We start from the raw sequence: 8,004 nt of genomic DNA, 5'->3' as shown, positions 1-8,004 counted from the left end.
AGAATAAGCAGGAGAGATGTGAAACATGAGAAAGACTTGACCCACCCTTGATGGCTTTGAGATGGAGGAAGGAGGTCATGAGCCAAGGAATGTTGGAGGCTTCTAGAAGCTGGGAAAGACCCTCAGCTGACAAGGAAGTGGTGACCTCAGTCCCACAACAATAAGGAAACAAATTCTACCAACAAATGAATGAGCAAGTAAATGGATTCCACCCTAGAGCCTCCAAAAAGGAATGCAATGCTGTGAACATCTTGATTTCAGTTCGGGTAAGACCCATGCCAGACTTCTGACCTACAAAACTGTAAACATTTGTGTTGTTTTAAGCCACCTAATTCAGTAGTAATTTGTGATGGCTGCAATAGAAAACAGATATATTTACCTCAGAAAAACTGCCAATTTAAAGGACTCATCAGGGGCTAATCTCTATGGTTGTTTAAACAGGTATTTTTTAAAAATTCAATTCATGTCTGGTCCTGAATACTGTGCTGTATTAGGTTGTGCTATAATTGGAAATGAGTGTAGTCAACAAAAACAATAAAAGAGATGAGCAATTGAAGTTACAAAGCTAATTATTTGATACAAAATCTAAAAAGTATATCACAGTTGCTGCAAAGGAGAGGCTAGGCCTCCCTGTATTTGTGCCTAAGAGTCTCCTCCTGAATGCCTCTTTGTTGCTCAGATGTGGCCCTCTCTCTCTGGCTAAGCCAACTTGAAAGGTGAAATCACTGCCCTCCCCCCTACGTGGGATCAGACACCCAGGGAAGTGAATCTCCCTGGCAACGTGGAATATGACTCCCAGGGAGGAATGTAGACCCGGCATCGTGGGATGGAGAACATCTTCTTGACCAAAAGGGGGATGTGAAAGGAAATGAAATAAGCTTCAGTGGCAGAGAGATTCCAAAACGAGCCGAGAGATCACTCTGGTGGGCACTCTTACGCACACTTTAGACAACCCTTTTTAGGTTCTAAAGAATTGGGGTAGCTGGTGGTGGATACCTGAAACTATTAAACTACAACCCAGAACCCATGAATCTCGAAGACAGTTGTATAAAAATGTAGCTTATGAGGGGTGACAGTGGGATTGGGAATGCCATAAGGACCAAACTCCACTTTGTCTAGTTTATGGATGGATGTGTAGAAAAGTAGGGGAAGCAAACAAACAGACAAAGGTACCCAGTGTTCTTTTTTACTTCAATTGCTCTTTTTCACTCTAATTATTATTCTTGTTATTTTTGTGTGTGTGCTAATGAAGGTGTCAGGGATTGATTTAGGTGATGAATGTACAACTATGTAATGGTACTGTAAACAATCGAAAGTACAATTTGTTTTGTATGACTGCGTGGTATGTGAATATATCTCAATAAAATGATGATTAAAAAAAAAAAAAAAAAAAAAGTATATCACTAGTTATTCTGAGAAATATGTCAGCCAGGAGTGGTTTCTAGGGCAGTGTCTTGAGTTTCCACAAAAACAGAATCTTCTTCTCAGAAAGGCTATATTAATAGGAAGACCAGATTCCTCAGTTTCTAAGTGCAGTTGTCTCTCCTTTTCATAACTCAGGTTTGAATGATCTTTCATTTGAATTTCTCATTATTCCAACTCCAGAGTTTTATCTGGGTCCAGAGCTACAACTTCTTCATTTTCATTTTCATGTAGAAAAGTACAAATCATGTTGGGTCTGTGGAAAAATTATTATCCTTGTTTTGCAGCCACCCACACCACCTACTCAATTTTCACAATACAATAGATGATCCTACTCTATTGTCTTCCCAAGTCAGGATCTCACGTCACCTTGAGTTGTAACACTCAAATGTGAAATAAGCCATCTCTATGTTTTCTTTTCCCTCTGAAGAGTTCTTCTCATGATGAAGTTTTTCACTGTATAGCATCTATATTTTAGCACTGTTTTACTGTTGCCTTTTTGCAACCAAATTTTCCACATTTTCTTCAAATATAACACAAGTCCCAAGAGTGTCTTCATACTCCTCAACAAAGACAAAGCTGTCCACTTGTAGAATGGTCCTCTTATTGTCAAGTTCCAAAAACTTGCATTTATTTTCATTTCTGAGAGGAAGTCTCAATCAATAATTCCTGACAATTCAACCAGAGCCAACTGATCTGATTTCTCTTTCACTTGGTCTTCATCCTCCTGACTCTTCTCCTTGGCTGCCCCATGATCACCTCTTTCCTGGTACTTCCCAAGCATTAGTCATGACCACACAGATGCACAATTTGAGTGCAGGCTATCTACAATTCTTGATATGTTGTGTTTTTAATTTCAACAAAATCAAAATATAGTATTCTCTGAAATCTGCTCATTGATCCAGGAGTTTAGAAATGTTTTGGTAATATTTAAAATATTTGTGGAATTTCCACATATCTTTCTGTTATCAATTTCTAGCTTAATTTCCTTGTGGTTACAGAAATTATTTTGTATAATTTAATTTTCTTAATTGTTGAGATTTGTTTTATGGTCCAGAATATGGTCTATCTTTTTGGACATACCATGTGCACTTGAAAATAATATATATTCTGCTGTGTTACATAGATTGTTCCAAAATGTCATTTACAACAAGTTGGTTGATAGTGTCATCAGGTCATCTATATCCTTATTGATTTTCTATTTGTTCTATCCATTGTTGAGAGGAGAGATTTGAAGTCTCCAACCATAATTTTGGGATTATTTCTCTTTTTCTATTTCTCCTTTTATTTCTATCAGTTTTTGGTTCATGTATTAAGAAATGTTGTTTGATGCATAAACAGTTTAAGATGGTCATGTCTTCTTGGAAAATTGACCCTTTTATCATTATGTAATGCCTCTCTTAATTCCTAATAACATTCCTTGTTTTGAAGTCTATTTCATCTGATATTAAGATAATCATGTTAACCCTATGTAATTAGAGTTACATCATGTACATTTTTATCCATTTACTTTTATATTTGCAGTAGGTCTCTTCTAGATAGCATATAGATGATTATTGCTTTTTTACTCAGTCTTCCAATTCTGCCACAAGAAATCTGCCTAAAATTTATGTTAAAGCCATTATTAGTATTGTTGGTTTTAAATCTACCATCTTACAGTTAATTTTTTTCATTTGTTCATGTTCCTGTTTTCTTTTTTTTTCTTCTCATATTTAGATCAAGTGAGTAATTTTTTATTCTACATATTCTTCTCTAGTGGCTTATTATTTAAAATCTATTTTCAAAAGATTTTCTATAATTTAAAATATACATTTTAATTAATTAACAGTATCCCTTCAAATATTATTCTGCTTCAAATATACTGTAAGAAACTTACAGTGTAGCCACTCAATTCTTCTCTCCTATGTTTTTCACTATTGTTGTTTTACTTTTACAAATGCTCTAAGCCCACAGTGCATTGTTACCATGTTGATCATATTTGAGAAAGATCATATTTGAGAAAACAATTGTCTCTTAAATTTACTTGCTTTTAAATTAATTTCTGTGACCTTAATTCATTGTTTTCACATTTGACTTTCTATCTGGAGTGGTGCTGGGTTACCGGAGTTTTTTTCCAATGTTCCTACCCTACATTCAGTCTTTACCCTCCCGTATGTGCATACAACTCAGAGGGGAGCCTCTCCATACTTTTGCTAGTTCTGAGCAGTTAACTGCTGTTGCTGTTATTTGATGCTAGTCTAGTGTTTGGGGACAGAATATTCTCCATTGTCTTGGTTCAGTCTCACTTTGAAATGGTACTTGTATGGCTGGTCTTGGGAGGAGTTCTTTCTCCTTGATCAATCTGTTTCAATAATCTGCAAAAGACTTTTAATGGTAATGGCCCAGGACAATTGTCTGTCCCTCACCCAGGAAGAGAAGTTATTTTTTTCTTTTTCTTTCTCACAGTTCAAATTGGCCTTCATCTTTGCCTTGTGGTTAAGCAGGTTTGATGTGCTTTCCCCTGCAACTTAATGCCCCTGTTCTATAGGGGAGATAGGTCCAGGTGGAGAACATCACACCTGTACAAAACTGGTGGCTTCTTCCTGCCCTCCTGGTTTCCACCACTGAGGGGAGCTTTCTCCAGTTCCTGGGCCACATCTAATTTTTTGCATGTGCTGTTATGGTTTGAATGCGTTCCCTAAAAAGATATGTCCTAATCCCCAGCACCACAGAATGCAAACTTATTTAGAAAGAAAGTCATTACAGATAGAATTAGGGAAATTAAAATAAGGTCATACTGGAGTAGGATGGGTCCTTATTCCATATGTATGGGGTTCTTATAAGAGGAGAGCAGACAGAGACATATTCAGAGAGAGAAGATGGCCGTGTGCTGATGGTGTCAGAGATTGAGTTAGACCAAGGATTGCCAGCCACCACCAGAAGCCCAGAGTGGTACATGGAACAGATTATTCCCCACATATGGGACTTCTGACACCTTGATCTGGACTTCTAGCCTCTAGAGCTGTGAGACAAAAAATTTCTGTTATTTTAAACCCTTCAGTTTGTGGTGCTTTGTTTTGTTATGACATCCCTAGGGAATTAAGACAAGTACCTAGTGGTATTCAACATACGAGTGCCTGCATATAGGTGCAAATTTCCCTTGTGTTTGTAGCTCTTAGGGATTCTGTACACAATGTTAGCCCAGACCCAGCCTGTAGCAGTTCATTAACATTTAACTGAATCCTTATCTTTTTGTATGGCTCTTGGTGTCCCTTCCACCTGTACTCTTTCACATGTGAGCCAGTGCTTTTTTCATTTCATCTTGTATCCTTAAACATGGATGTCTTCCCTAGACTTCAAGCTACTTGATCTTTTACCTCAACTCTCTTATGGTGTCAAAAAATCTGTGATATTGTAGATTATTTAGCATTTTTGTTGTGATTGTAGTGGAGTAGAAGTCTTTCTGGAATTCTGGATCCTAAGTAGAAGTCGAAAAACTTTTTAATCATTTTTAACCTGTCGCTAATCATGGTACGCACCAAATATGTCCAGCTATTCTTTTGATTTTATATCATAAATGGATTTATGATATGCAACATATTCCTCAAAATCTTTATTTTTGGTTACTACAAATTATTCCCTGTGTGGTTATACTACCATTTCTTTAGCAATTTTAAAATATTTTTAACATATAAGATGTTCATAATTTATTTTGTATTTTAGGTGGTGCTGTAATAGAACATCTTCTGCGTGAGATGTTTTGAGTTCTTGCCAAAGGGCAAGATAAAATTAAAAGTGATAATGCCTAGGATTAAAATATGTGCCATCATTAATGAAAACTATATTTCAAATATTTTGTATCATGATAAAAAAGTGTGGGAGGTTTTTCGAGAAGTATAGTGCATCTGTATATGTTTGGTGTTATTATTTGAATAATCAATAGAATTCATCTAAAATATCCATATTTGTGCTCAAAATAATGCAAAACATAATTTCTGATTTAACAACTTTGATATCCCCCTTAGTATCCTTTATGTGAGAGAAGTCACAGATTACATGCATGCTATCATTGTTTTAGATATCCCCAGTAAAGAATAGGAGGTAGATGAAAGAACTTGAATCACTCTATGCATTCAACCCCACAATCAGTTAATCTGTAAGGTTTTCTTATTATGTCAGTGGCTTAGCATTTTTGGTTCATGGTGGGATTGCAGACTTGAATGTTTGAACACTTGTGCTGGGGAAGTCACAGACACACCCTCCAGGGCCATCTCTCAGCCCTTGCCTTCCCCTGCCTCCTTTTCTATTGTGTGAAGATGTTTCAGTCTGTTTCCATTCTACAACCCAGGGGAGATGTTAGGTCTAATGAAAAGGCCTGACCAGACCTTAAACACAGAAATTGGGAACAAGCAGTCCTAGATGCTTATCAGGGCAGGAAGTCTCAATGACAGGACCCCTCCCCCTGGGATGGATAAACATTCCACACTCAAGCAGCACAGGGTCTCTCCCCTCCAGTGCAAAGTGGGGCATGCGGAGCTGCCATCCACTGACACTGATCCAACAGTTGGCCTTCCAGGAGACCGGCCATGACAAGATTTCTTCTCCTTACTCTTTTGGACCCTTTGTGCTATGTAAGTAATAAAGCAGTCATTTGCTAAAAGTTTCTTTTGTGCCTGAGCCTGTGTCCCCACAACACACCATGTAACAATTCTTTCCACAACCTGCTCTAGGGAACTATTTTTTCCTGCCTTCAGGAGAAGATGAAAGAATTTGAAAATAATACGAGAGAACTAATAATTAATTGCTGCTGCCTTTGGCTTAGTATATAAAAGATTCTGACTAGGGCTGGGTCATTCATGATTACTAATGATAGTAACGCATCTAAATACTATGATGCACTCATCGATGGATTTCACATTTACTATTTTATTTAATTGTAAAAACAACCCAAATAGGATACTAATGTTATCCCCACTTTTCATAAGAGATAACTGAGGCACAGACATTACTTGCCCAATGTCACGGAATTAATAAGGGGCAGAGTCAGATTAGAATCTGGATTAGAATCTAAAACCCAGGCTTTTAATAACTAATGCCTAATAGAGAAGATGAAACTTTAATTAACTCCAATATATTTTAAATGAAAAATAAGATTCCTGTTTATGTACTCACAATTTTTTGCCCTTTTAATACAATTTATTTAGGTGGAATTCAGATAATATAGCATTAACTAGTTTAAAGTGAACAATTCAGTGGTATTAGCACAATCACGATGTTGTAAAAGCCCCACCTCTTCTATTCCAAAATATTTCCATCACACCAAAGTATAACCTTAATCCATTAAGTAGTTTATCCCTATTTCTTCCAACCCCTGGAAACCACTAATTTAATTCTGTCCCTATGGGGTTAGCTATTCTAGATATTATATGTAAACAGAATCATGGAATATGTAACCTTTTTGTCTGGCTTCTTTCACTTAGCTTGTTGCCTTCATCCACATTGTAGCAGGTATTAGTAATTCATTTCAATTTATGGCTGAATAATATTCTATTCTATGGACATAGGAAAATTTGCTTATCCATTAGTCAGTTAATGGACATTTGAGCTGTTTTTACCTTTCAGATATTGTGAATAGTGCTGCTATAAACATGCATGTGCATGTATATGTTTGAATACCAGTTTTCAATTCTTTAGGTAGATCCTAGAAGGAAAATTTTGGATCATATGATAATTTTATGTTTAACTCTTTGAAAAATCACCAAACTCTTTTCCAAACAGTTACCAGCAGTAACTTTTCCCACTTACTCAGCAACAGTTATTTTCTGTATTTTGTTTATTTATTTGTTTTTATTATATCTATCCTTGTTAGCTATTTGTATGTTTTCTTTGGAGGAATGTCTATTCAAGTCCTTTGTGTACTTTCAAAATTGGGCTGTTTGTGTTTTTGAGTTTTAAGAATTCTTTGTATATTCTGGATACTAGCCCTTAAAATAATAGATATTTTTTCAAACATTTTCTCCCATTCAGTAACTTGTTTCTTCACTTTATTGACACTTTTTTAATTCAATTTTTTTTATTTTAATGAAATCCAATTTATCTATTTTTCTTTTGTGCTCATATTTTGGTGTCATTTCAGAGACTCCATTGTCAAATCCAAGGTCATTAAGATTTACTTCTATATTTTCTTTTAAGAATTTTATAGCTTTAGTTCTTATATTTAGGCCAGTGATCCATTTTGAGTTAATTTTTGCATGGTAGATCAATTTTATTATTTTGCAATAGATATCTAATTATCCCAGCACCACTGTTGAATTGTTGAGTGATTTTAGCACCCTCATGAAAAATTAACTGGCCATAGATGTACAGGTTTATTTATTTCTGTTTTATAGTCTCAGTGTACAAGTTTTTCACCTATTTAGCTAAACTTATTCCTAGGTATTTTCTTCTTTTGGATGCTATTGCAAATGGAATTATTTTCTTAATTTCCTTTTCAGATTATTCATTGCTGTATGGAACATTATATAGAAACACAACTGATTTTTGTGTGTTGATCTGGAACACTGCCATTCCCATGTTTCCTAAAGTCCTGTCTGTTTAGTCATG

General features: G+C 35.7%; 1 pseudogene; it reads right to left on the bottom strand.

The window, feature by feature from the left end:
- Positions 1-1,407: 1,407 nt before the first annotated feature.
- On the bottom strand, positions 1,408-2,206 carry LOC119533035 (annotated as a pseudogene).
- Between the last annotated feature and the right edge of the window lie 5,798 nt (positions 2,207-8,004).

This window comes from Choloepus didactylus, chromosome 4 (genome assembly GCF_015220235.1).
Source record: "Choloepus didactylus isolate mChoDid1 chromosome 4, mChoDid1.pri, whole genome shotgun sequence".
Taxonomy (NCBI): domain Eukaryota; kingdom Metazoa; phylum Chordata; class Mammalia; order Pilosa; family Megalonychidae; genus Choloepus; species Choloepus didactylus.
The sequence above is the reverse complement of the archived record's forward strand: the minus strand, read 5'-3'. Positions and strand labels throughout refer to the sequence as shown.